This window comes from Lissotriton vulgaris, chromosome 2_1 (assembly GCF_964263255.1).
Source record: "Lissotriton vulgaris chromosome 2_1, aLisVul1.2, whole genome shotgun sequence".
Classification (NCBI taxonomy): Eukaryota; Metazoa; Chordata; class Amphibia; order Caudata; family Salamandridae; genus Lissotriton; species Lissotriton vulgaris.
Genome location: NC_141687.1, coordinates 1,396,949,363 through 1,396,962,205, shown reverse-complemented (window position 1 = coordinate 1,396,962,205; position 12,843 = coordinate 1,396,949,363). Strand labels below are relative to the sequence as shown.

The window sequence follows — 12,843 nt, the reverse complement described above, 5'->3', positions numbered from 1 at the left end:
TCCAGTGGTTTGTCGGTTTGTACTAAAGCTCTCTCTAGTGCTTCTAATCCCAAATTGTGTGGGATTGAGGTGTACAAAGCGTTAACATCTATAGTACATAAGATAATGGATTGGTCATTAGGAATCACAATTTGCTCCAATTTGTTGAGGAAGTCTGTGGTGTCTTGAATGTATGTTGTCATGCCTTTGACACTAGCTTGTAGATGTTTATCAATGTAAGCCCCCGTGGGAGCGTGTATTGAGTTGGTAGTGCTTACAATTGGTCTAAAAGGCGGTTGTCTTACATTCTTGTGAATTTTAGGTGCAAGGTAGATGTATGGTACCTGTGGGTAGTCCTTAATGAGGTATCTTTTGTCTCTGTCGGAAATTGTGTTAGCAGATACTGCTTTGTTGATTATCTTGGAAAGTATCTCTTTGAATGCCAAGGTAGGATCAGAATTCAATAACATGTATAGGTCAGTGTTGTGTAGATGACTTTTGAGGCTTTCTGAATAGAACGTTGACTCCATGACGACAATTGCGCCGCCCTTGTCCGCTTTGCATATGGTCAAAGTTTGGTTGTTGGCAAGTTGTTGTATGGCTTGTTTTTCAGAAATCGTCAGATTACTCCGGTAACTCTTTTGAGTGTCAAACATAGAATGTAGGTCTTGTTGTACTGCTTTTTCAAAAACATCCAAAACCTTGTGGCTGGTGGGGGCCATGAAATTGCTATGGGGACGTAGTCCCATGAGAGTGTCTTTATCTTGGGTATTCGATGGCACACAAATGTTCTCAAAGAAATGTCTTAGCCGAAGTGTTCTCATAAATTTGTAGAATGAGATGGAGATTTCAAGTTCATTGGTTTGATACGTAAGAACAAAATTCAACCCTTTTTGTAAAACTTGTTGTTGCATTTGGCTGAGTGGACTGTGAGAGATGTTGACTACTAGATTCTGTGACTTCTGGTCGATTTCGCCGGTGGTAATAAGTTGTCTGTGGTTTTTGAACCTCCTCGATCGTCGATTGGTTCGGGGCCTACATCTAAAAAAGGATCCGCACTTGTGGTGGAAGTTGAATCTGTGGCATTTGTAGAGGTAGTCGGTTGTTCAGTTCTTGTGCTCTCTGTTGTTGCTTGTTGTCTAAGTTTGCCTCGTGGGGGAATCCTGCGTGTAGAATCGTCAGAAGATGATGTTTCTCCATCTGTAGATCTGTTAGTAGGATTACGGTTTTGTCTCCTGGCCACATAAATCTCGGCCCAGTTGTATACCTCTCCCAATTTATAATCAACCGTATCGCGTTTGAACTTTCGAAGTTTTCTTTCATTGATTTCTTTAATATAAGTATCGAGTTTGCTATTGATATCCTCCAAGATAGTAGAGAATTCTTCTGATGTAATTTTCTGGCTGAGTTCTTGTTTCAGTTGCTTGACCTCATTTTCAAGTTCCTCTAATAGTTTTGAAAGTTCTTCTACAATCAAAAGAATCAGGTCGAGTGAACATTTATTGAGTATACCAAACCACTTTTCCGTGAAACGCGGATTGTTTTTGCACAATGTTGACTTAAGAGGTATTCGCAGACCTCTGGGGATGCGTTGAACGCGGTGGTATCTGATAAGTGTAGAGGCATGGAGCCTTTGATTAATCTCTCGTTTGGCTGTGAATAATAGTTGGCGTACATTCGCTTGAACTGATCCTGTACTTGATGCAATGTATTCCGGCTCCTGAATTAATGAGTAGATCCTATCCGTATCATTGGTATTGAATTCGAATGTGTCAGCTTTATTGCTGGTTAGACCAGCAATATCTGCATACGACATGATTTTTGGGTGCAATAGCGGATTGAGCCAGGGGAAAATAATGAAAATATGAGGAAAACCGCTGCACTCCTTTGTGAAAAAGTTCCAAAAGTTGTAATCACTTTATAATATTTATAGGTACTACAAGTGTTCACCTCCTGGGTCCCGAGGTGTTGACAATTGAAAAATGGAAGAATCTTACTGCGAGTAAGAACAAACTGGTAGTACTCTTAAGCATAGAATGTGCACAATGTATTCCCAATGTATTTCAAAAGGAAGGTAAATCTTTACTCCAAGATGATTGTCGTTTTCAACAATTTATTTATTCAGATATCATATTGACTTCATATGATTGAACAGTCACGACGTAGTTTTTAGGCATCAATCATACATATACATCATGTATACGGTCCACATAGGTTTAAATTCCCCAATGCATTTCGCACAACAGTGCGCTTCCTCAGGGGGTCTGTAATGTGAAAAGAAATAGGACTACTAAGTAATGGTAGAACACGAGGGGCACGGAATACAAGATAAGGAGAGATGTAGCTGATAAAGAGCATGCTTTTCACCCTGATGTGACTCAGAATATTACAGACACTCTCATGGGACTACGTCCCCATAGCAATTTCATGGCCCCCACCAGCCACAAGGTTTTGGATGTTTTTGAAAAAGCAGTACAACAAGACCTACATTCTATGTTTGACACTCAAAAGAGTTACCGGAGTAATCTGACGATTTCTGAAAAACAAGCCATACAACAACTTGCCAACAACCAAACTTTGACCATATGCAAAGCGGACAAGGGCGGCGCAATTGTCGTCATGGAGTCAACGTTCTATTCAGAAAGCCTCAAAAGTCATCTACACAACACTGACCTATACATGTTATTGAATTCTGATCCTACCTTGGCATTCAAAGAGATACTTTCCAAGATAATCAACAAAGCAGTATCTGCTAACACAATTTCCGACAGAGACAAAAGATACCTCATTAAGGACTACCCACAGGTACCATACATCTACCTTGCACCTAAAATTCACAAGAATGTAAGACAACCGCCTTTTAGACCAATTGTAAGCACTACCAACTCAATACACGCTCCCACGGGGGCTTACATTGATAAACATCTACAAGCTAGTGTCAAAGGCATGACAACATACATTCAAGACACCACAGACTTCCTCAACAAATTGGAGCAAATTGTGATTCCTAATGACCAATCCATTATCTTATGTACTATAGATGTTAACGCTTTGTACACCTCAATCCCACACAATTTGGGATTAGAAGCACTAGAGAGAGCTTTAGTACAAACCGACAAACCACTGGAACTACAGGTGTTCATACTGGAACTTATGCAATTCATCTTACAACACAGTTATTTCAAGACTCCTGATCATCATTACTACCTACAACTGTCTGGAGTAGCAATGGGCAACTGTGCTGCCCCGGCATATGCCAATCTGTTTATGTACACCTTCGAACTTCAGCATATACTCCAGAACGCACTGTGGCAACCGTTCATATGTGCGTACTATAGATACATTGACGATATCTTCCTTGTTTGGAAAGGTACGGAATCTCAATTTACAGTTGCAATCAATCATCTCAACACTGTGAATGAACGGATCCAATTTACTCATACTCTCAACAAGACTGAAATCCCATTTCTGGATGTACTTGTTCAATTTCATGATACTAAATTCAGAACCTCTGTTTACACCAAAGCCACGGATCGCAACAATTATCTTCACCACAAGAGCTTCCATCAACCTAGCCTAAAACGACACTTACCGTACTCCCAGCTATTGAGAGCCAAACGTATTGCATCTACAGAGGAAGCATTTAGTACCAACAGCTCCAAAATACTGGAAAAATTCCACCAGCGTGGATACCCTAAAAACACCACAGAGTGTGCTAAAGAGAGGGTCAAGCTCAAGACTCGAGATGAATTACTCAAACCCAAAGCCAAGGTTCAACAACAAGATACACGGTCTGTGTTCACATCCAAATACTCCACTCATGCTCGTCAAATCAAAGAGGTTATTCGCAAACACTGGCCACTCTTACAATCAGAAACTGATTTCAATCAAATTTTTGGAAAACCACCGATTTTTGCATACAAACGTACAAAAACCATACAACAGCTCATCAAACAACCGTCAATTACCAGTCAGACTATCTACAAAGGCACCATTCCATGTCACAATTGCAGTCACTGCAACAGTATAATTCCTGGATCCACTATGACTCACCCTACTCAAGGTACCATTATCAACCTTCGTGTGAATGCAACATGTGACACTACCAACGTGATTTACATGATCAAATGCCCGTGTGGTCTTCCATACGTTGGCAAAACGGAACGCAAAATCAAAATCAGGTTAAATGAACACCGCAGTAACATCCGCACTAAAAATCTCAAATCTTGTATTGCTGCTCATTTCAACCAACATTCACACAATCCTAGTCAAATAAGATTTTTAATTCTGGAAACTGTCAACAAACTACCACATCAGGACAATAACAAAAATCTTTTGCAACGCGAATTATACTGGATTTACCGCCTTAGGGCGGTCCAACCGAAAGGACTGAATGACCGCCTGGAATTCAGCTGTCATTTATGATCATGTATTATTTACTATTGAGTTATTTGACCGTTTGTATTTATGATCTGATACTGATTGGTCTCTTCATTAAGCTGTGATATAGTTGCTATTTATGTATACCATTATTCTAGTATGCATAGATTTCTGTACATGCCTCTCTCTACTATTTGCACTATTCTTTTTCCTTAATTTTTTCCTTTAACATTTTCTATCTCATCTCTTCGGGATGTCTTTTTTATCTTTTGTAATTATCACACATCTTGTGTTTTATTTTAGGACACTGTAGCTTGTTTACTTTTCATCTAAATTTCTTCCTTTATTTCTTACTCTTTCACTACCATTCGACTTTTATGCCTCGATATTCATGTAGTTTACCTACATGTCTTTCCGTTCTTCCGTTTCACCCGTTTTTGTGTCCGCTCTTTATGTTCACTATTTCCAACCTTTTTAGACACTCGCACGCGCATGCGTGGCGTCTTCCGGGTTCCTCCTGTGAGCGGAGCCTGGCTTTCGCCTACACACGGCGCTCTGCCGGTTAACTTTCCTATTGCTTCGATAACGCGGTAAGACCCGTTTTTTCACCTGTTAACACGGCGAATTTCTTGCATCTAGCGTGAGGTTGGGTTCTATAGAATGTTTTAGTGTTTGCTCGTGTGCACTTATTTATTTTCATGAGTATACACTGGGCACGTTATGTGGTTTCTTTCCTTTACTTTTAGGACTCACAGTTTTTGGCACTTTCTAAAGTCACCGTTCTGTCAGGACACTTTTAGTTGTTCTAGTATTCACTTTATTTTACACATTTATTACTCTGTTTTTGCACCTGTAATATTCTGAGTCACATCAGGGTGAAAAGCATGCTCTTTATCAGCTACATCTCTCCTTATCTTGTATTCCGTGCCCCTCGTGTTCTACCATTACTTAGTAGTCCTATTTCTTTTCACATTACAGACCCCCTGAGGAAGCGCACTGTTGTGCGAAATGCATTGGGGAATTTAAACCTATGTGGACCGTATACATGATGTATATGTATGATTGATGCCTAAAAACTACGTCGTGACTGTTCAATCATATGAAGTCAATATGATATCTGAATAAATAAATTGTTGAAAACGACAATCATCTTGGAGTAAAGATTTACCTTCCTTTTGAAATACATTGGGAATACATTGTGCACATTCTATGCTTAAGAGTACTACCAGTTTGTTCTTACTCGCAGTAAGATTCTTCCATTTCTCCAGTATATTGGACACCTCACTTTTGGGCCCTAGTTGACACAGTGCAATTACCCCTCTAGAGTTCCAAGACTCCCTAAGTCTTAGGTCTCAGGTCAATTGCCTATGCTGTGTCGACCCCTCATGAATTGTACACCTCAATTATAGCGTAGCAGTCGAGCTTTGTCTCAGCTGGGCTCCTTCACATCCCCTTCTCCATCAGAGCAGTCTTCTTCATGTAGGGGCATTTCCAATGTCCCGCCTCAGCAATCAGTCCCTCAAAGCAAAATTCAGTGTCAGCCACTCCTGGCGGAGTAGTCAAGATGTTTCTAGGTTACTGACTCCCAAACCTGGCAAAGTGAGTTGATGCTCAGTACTATGACAACAGTATTGGAGCCCAGACTTCTGGAAGATAAATCTTGGCTCAGTGATTGAAAGTTTCTATCTCGATTTATACTCAAACAGTACACAGTCCTTTTGTATACCAGCAGTTCAGTTCTGTGACTGGCCCTTGGCCATTCTTTACTTTTGTGATTTCCATGCAGACTGGTCCAGCAATGGCTTTATGGCAAGTATTAACAGGAAGGCAGGGGGGCTGTGAGTCATTTGAGGCTTCTCCACTTAAGTACATGTTAACCCTTATGGGGTAGTCTCTCCCAAAGATGAATGGGCGAGGAAGGGTAGGGCAAAGTGCTTAACTCCAACAGGACCCTCTATCTCCTTCCTTAACATTCATCTGCTTAATCCACTACAACAGATCCCTGGAATGGTCTTGGGGAAGCCTTGCAATTCACATATGCTATCTGAAGCTCTCCCTCCAAGCATCCTTCTTAGGTACCACTGGAGATTAGTCAGCATAAAATGTGACCATTGTAGCTAGAGCCATATGTGTCAGATACTCTCCCCATGCATCCTCCACACATGAAGGTATGTGCCTGCTCATAACATCCATGACCTGCAAGGAAGGCAGAAGGGCCATTTGCAGAATAATTTAAAAACACAGGGTAGGCCGGTAGGTTTCTCTTCCAAGCAGAAAACAGGTTGCCTGCTACTATAATTATTTTACTGCCTTTTACTGTCAGTCTCGTACAGTTTGGTGAGGTGGCAGCAGTCAAATCGTCAAAGGAAGGTGTAATTGGTGTGCCACAGAGGCCTCCTCTGGGGTCCTCACTACTTATCACATAAAGGCCTCAGTTCAAAGGTATAATCATCATGTGTGCTAAGGCGGGGACTTATAAATTCTACAGCTGCTTGCTATGGGGAACACAAGGCTGGGACACATGCTCTAGATACAGGAAGAAGACCCTTGTGAGTTCCAAAAGGGACCATGACACATCCATCTGTATGAGGGTAGACACAGATTCTTTCTCTTTGTCTCTTTTTCATTAACACTTTTTCGTCATAAAAACACACAGGAAAGCCTTAGGCATCACCTCTGGGGCATGAAGGGAATAAACTTCCTGAACCTTAGCAATGTTGGTCATCCCTTTATTTTGATTCAAGGCTCTATGAGTGGAGTCACATCCACAGTTGATTGTAAAAGTATGAACACTAAAAATGCTCCTACTCAGTTTTTTAAAAGTCTTTGTGATATTAAAAGGGTAATCTTGGTCTTTTTGTGCTGAGTGAAGAAAGAAGGCCTTTTTAATTTATTTTGATTTTATGAGCAGCTGAGCAGGAGGGCACATATATGCACACAGTATCCTATTGAAAGTGTGATTCACTATATTTGCTGTGACAATAACGAAGCAAAATCAAAGGGGATGATGGACGGAGTGTTGAACATTGCAAGCACTCACCCCCAGTCAACCGATCTGGGTTTAATCCATCATCATTCTTTAGCTCACTCTGCCACCCCAATTCAGACATGGCCATATTAAAATCAGTCTGACCCTGTGCCTCATGGGAACAGTCCAGCCCGAACTGCCAGGCCATGTCTTCCCTGGACCGGAAACAAGCATCCTGGGACCGGTTTCTGGCTAATCAGCCGTCATCAGCCAGGCTAGCTTGAATCCAATGGCAACGTGGGCAAGGGACCCAGGTCTGGGCAATCCTGCCAACTTAGGGCGAACAAAGCAAAACCAAAGGGGATGATGGACGGAGTGTTGAACATTGCAAGCACTCACCCCTAGTCAACTGATCTGGGTTTAATCCATCATCATTCTTTAGCTCACTCCGTCACCCCAGTTCAGACATGGCCATTTGCAAATCAGTCTGACCCTGTGCCTCATGGGAACAGTCCAGCTCGAACTGCCAAGCCAGGTCTTCCCTGGACCGGATACAAGCATCCTGGGACCAGTTTCTGGCTAATCAGCCATCATCAGCCAGGCTAGCTTGAATCCAGTGGCAAAGTGAGCAAGGGACACGCGTCTGGGCATACCCTGCCAACTTAGGGCGAACAAAGCAAAACCAAAGGGGATGATGGACGGAGTGTTGAACATTGAAAGGACCCACCCCCAGTCAACTGATCTGGGTTTAATCCATCATCATTCTTTAGCTCACTCCGCCACCCAAGTTCAGACATGGCCATATGCAAATCAGTCTGACCCTGTGCCTCATGGGAACAGTCCAGCCCGAACTGCCAAGCCATGTCTTCCCTGGGCCGGAAGCAAGCATCCTGGGACCTGTTTCTGGCTAATCAGCCGTCATCCCGGACGAAACCCAGATGATAAGATTGATCAAGATTACGAGTTTGATGGGAATCCAACCACTCATATGGGCCTTGTTTTCATTCTATATGTGTTCTGGCGGAGGCGTGGGTTCCTGATCATTGTGTGAACACTTAGTGTAGACTGGTAGTCAGTGAATAGACCTCTGGGTTTTTCTGGTTTTGTATACTCAATTCAACCATCTCATAAGGAAGGAAAGCTGATTCTACAGAAAGCTGAGGCTACTATATGAGCATTTGCACTCATAACCTCCAGAACACCATATTTGTCAGCAATAAAAATTTTGTTCACTGAACTGACAGGCAGAATGGCTTTCTAATGACCACCAGAAATTACAGCATACTACACATGTTTTGTGGTCTCGCGATTGACCACAACAAACCCTCTTCCACACCCCTTTTTCTGATGAATACTATAACAGATTATGCCTTTTAAATATTCCTTACGCGTCAGACTGTACACCAAAATTTCCAAACAGTACCCCTGCGTAACAGTAAGTGGTGTCATAGGGTTATGCTCCGACATCATTTTGCTGTGGAAGTGATGTGCAGAGCTGCATATGTGCACGACCCAAGCACGCTAATGTCAGTACCTTTATCTCCATTTTATCAGACGCGGATCCAGAGCAACACCTCATCTTTTCATTTCACAAAACTATGTTCTGAACATTTAACTCTAAATACCAGTGTGCAAGAGAGAATGGCTTACTGTAAAACCACAGGGTCTAAACCATGCAGCGAGTGTCAGAAGTAAATGTCTGTGGCAGATGCCCACCAGATTTGTCTCTGGTGCTTGGGGTCAGTCCACAACTTGAAGACCTGTAGCTACTGCTCTTTGATTAATCAGGACCATAAGGCTAAGTCAAAGGGAAGGTTCTGTTCCTGAAGCATGGTAGATCATGGTTGAAGTCATCGGGTAAGTCAAATAAGAACCAGAAGAATCCCAAACTGAACATGGCCCCTTTCCACCACTTTAGATGTCTTGAAAAAACATTAGGGCATACATGTGTCTCTTATGGTCTTGCTCCCAAACTCCTTCAGCTCTGATTCCAACTCTTGCCCAGGGGCAACCTAAGTTTTCAGGTCCTTTGGTGACAACGCAGCAAATCCCCAAATTCTGTGAAGCTATGCTGAGTCTCTTTGGCATGCTGTTGCCTTCTTCTGGCATGCCCTTGAGCCCCAGAAACCACAAGGATTTCCAACTGGGATCCCGTTGGCAGATCTGCCTTTTTTACCAACTCAAACATCTGGGCCTGTTTTGGGTCCACACTGGCTTCTGTGCTGACTTCATTCTTGGTGCCAAACAAGACACCGGAGCATCGAACCCAAAGCCGATGTCACTCAGGCCAGTTGACGAAACACAACCCATAGTGCTCTCTGATCTGACTGTAGTCTTTCGGCAACCAATCAGATGCTGATACTTTGCCTTTGCCCCAAGGAAGGGCCCAGATTATTTACTCTCTTTTCAGCACTGACTCTGATAATGATTGGTATAATGAAGGGAACGAGATTGCTCAATCATACTCTGATGACAACTGGTTTGATGGGCTACAAGATGCCAGTGGACTGGATACTTCTCCACACACTGGGCTGGTCTCTCCACCTGGGCCAGCTACTGAGGAAAAGACCTCCTCTGTAGTAGTGATGCGAAGGGCAGTTGAGGTTATTGACGTCCAGTTGCTACTATGGGTGTGAACACCAATGTTCTCACTAAAGTTTCCCAATGTGGAAAGAACACTAATGAGGCCCTATTGTCTTTCAATGAGACCCTCACAGACACCTTTCTTGGGACGTGGGCAAAGCCATGTTCGGACGCCCGGTAAGTAGACAGCTTGCAAGATGCCAACATCCTGCCCCAGGTGATCCACCTTTCCTAACACAGCACTCATCCTCAGAAAGCTTAGTAGTTCAAGCATCCTTCAGCAGGGTTAATACAAATTCCTACTTTGCCACACCCACCAGACAGAGAGTCAATGTGGATCAAAACCTTTTGAGATCGTATGTATTCCTCCACCAGCCTGACATTAAGGTCTGACAACACTACCTGCCTATTGGGCTGTTACAGTCATGCTCTTTGGGACATGGTCACTCAGCTACTACCTTCTGTACCAGAGGGCTTGTGCCCCACCCTTACGCAAGCCATTCAGGATGGGCGTAATGTAGCAACATTCATAATTCATTGTGGGTTAGATACCACAGATTGCCTTGGTTGAGCAATTTTCACCAGTTTGACATTCAGGAGACATGCCTGGATGCGATCTACATTCTTCCCCTGGGATGTTAAATCTTTCCTAATGGACATGCACTTCGATGGCTGTCTCATATTTAGTGCGAAAGCAGCCTTAGCCTTCAAGTGCTTTAAAGGCAGAAGGGCCACAGCACACTCCTTGGGCCAGCCTGTTTTAATGTGTCAGTTCTCCAGCAGTTTTACCCTCTCTGTGGCTATGGTAGTAGCTTTATATACAACCCATAACCCACCTGTGCCGTCAGCCCAGCAGATCCTGCAGAGTTTTTGTGGCCAGGCACCCACAGGCATCGTGGACAGCAGGGGCAGCGAGCAGTGAACCTTAGCCCTCCCCCAGCTGCAAAACTTCTTTAGTGGGTCTTTCACGATATTCAGCAACCCTGTCAGAGGCAGGATCTGGCATTTCCTCCCAGGATGCCAAACAATCACTTCAGACAAGTGGGTCCTATAAGAGGGGCACTTTGCCTGCTCATTTCTAAAGGACTTTTGGTTTGAGCAAGTTCACAGACTCACCACCTCGGAGTAATTGCTTTGGTATTTATTCAAAAGGTGAGGATTCTGAAGTTAGAAGTATTGATCAGAAGAACAAGTTACTTACCTTTGGTAACACTCTGTGGTGGATTGTAGGAAAGTAGAATCTGCTTCTTGTGGTTACCCCCACTTTTTGCTTGATGTTACACTGTTTTTGACTAGTCTGAATGAAATCCTGCTAATCAGAACTCCAGTCTATCAGCTTTCTCCCTAAAATGTTATGCAATGTACTTAGGTACACTTTAGATTGGATACTGGGGTACCCCTGTCAGCCCCTAGTATATGGCACACATGTACCCGAGGTACACATACCCTAGAGGCCTCCCATGGGCTGAAGCATGTATTATGCCACCCTTGAGAAGCCATGCAAAATGGAGCTATGGGCCTGCCATTGCAGGCTGTCTAACATGGTGCATGCACCACTTACTTAAGATATAGGTTCACCATATCTATAGGTCACTACACTTAAAACCTATATGTCACCCCTATAGCAGGCCTTGACAATCCTGAAGGCAGGATTCTGGGTTTCACGTGAGATAGTGCCCCTGCATGAGCAGAGCACCCCTGCAGCCTTCAGAGACCATTCTCCCGGGTAGACGGTGACGCAGCCAGACATATAGGTAGAGGTGCATTATATGCTCGCTTAAAATGCTATCTCGAAAAGGGCTGCAACAAATCATGTTGTGTTTGGTATCAAACACCTTGGAATCCTACCTCCACACCGATAACCGATGTGGGAGATATGATTCCACCCCTCAGAAGCAAGCTCTGTGTGTCTCTGATCTTGCGGGTACCAGCCTGCTCGACCCCGACAGCACAAAATGGTTGCTGCCGACCAGAGACACATTTCTGCCCTCCTGCTGCTGAGCCAAGTTCGAGCAGAGGAAGGCAGCACAATAGGCACCCTGTCACAGGGAGATGTGACCACCTCCCAGACAGTATTTAGTGTATTGGGGCTGGGTGGATGCACTTCCAAAGTGCCTGAAACTCTGCACGAGGGGCACATTTGGTGTCCCTGTGCATAGTCCAGTTTAAACCAGTCCTGGGAGTTGTTGGATCCTGCTCTGGTTCCAAACTGGACAAAAGACATGAGAGTAACCTCCCCACAGTCCTGACCCTTCCCTGGGAGTGTCCCCTGAATCTGTCCAACCCTCTCCCGTGGGTACTAAAGAGCTTACCTGGCTGTAGGACCCTAGATTCACAGTGGACAAGATTCTGAACAAGAAATCACTGACCTTCGATCGTCTGGACACTCTGGACTTCGCTGGACTTCGACTGGGCCCAACTTCGTCTGCCTCTCCGTCCAAAGCATTGTCTGTGCCCATGCACCATTCAGGCTCCGTGCAGGACCTGTGAAGCATCAAGGAAATCTGAAGTATCTCCCTTGGAGTGAAGCAGTCACTCCCCTGCATTCGCAGGCCCCGTAACGCAACTGACTGGTCTGCTGATCCTGAGCTCCTTCCGACTCCGAAGGCTCCAGCAACAAAGGAGGTGGGTTCCTACGTTTCGTGAGGTTGAGCTGCCCTCTCATTGAGTTTGAGGCCAGTATCCCTCGTGGGGACCGCATAACTCGAACCCCTAGGCACTGCGTACTTTTACAAGTGCATATGCTTGTTGGCGTTTCCCAACTCTGTGCATAGGGCTATTGATAGCCCTCACCTCTGCGTAAATTTCGTACAAAGGACTCCAGCCTCCTCGCACTCTGTGACTTTGTGAAACTGCTAAGAGGTCCCCTTGCCACTCCTGCACCTTCGGCCTGTGAGTCTATTTGAGGGACAACACTACTTTACTTGGATTCC

The 12,843-nt window shown here is 44.1% G+C and overlaps 1 protein-coding gene across 2 annotated transcripts in view; it reads right to left on the bottom strand.

The window, feature by feature from the left end:
• FEZ1 (fasciculation and elongation protein zeta 1) overlaps positions 1-12,843 on the bottom strand; it is a 464,287-nt gene that overhangs the window by 240,936 nt on the left and 210,508 nt on the right. The gene's annotated exons all lie outside the window — the stretch shown is intronic.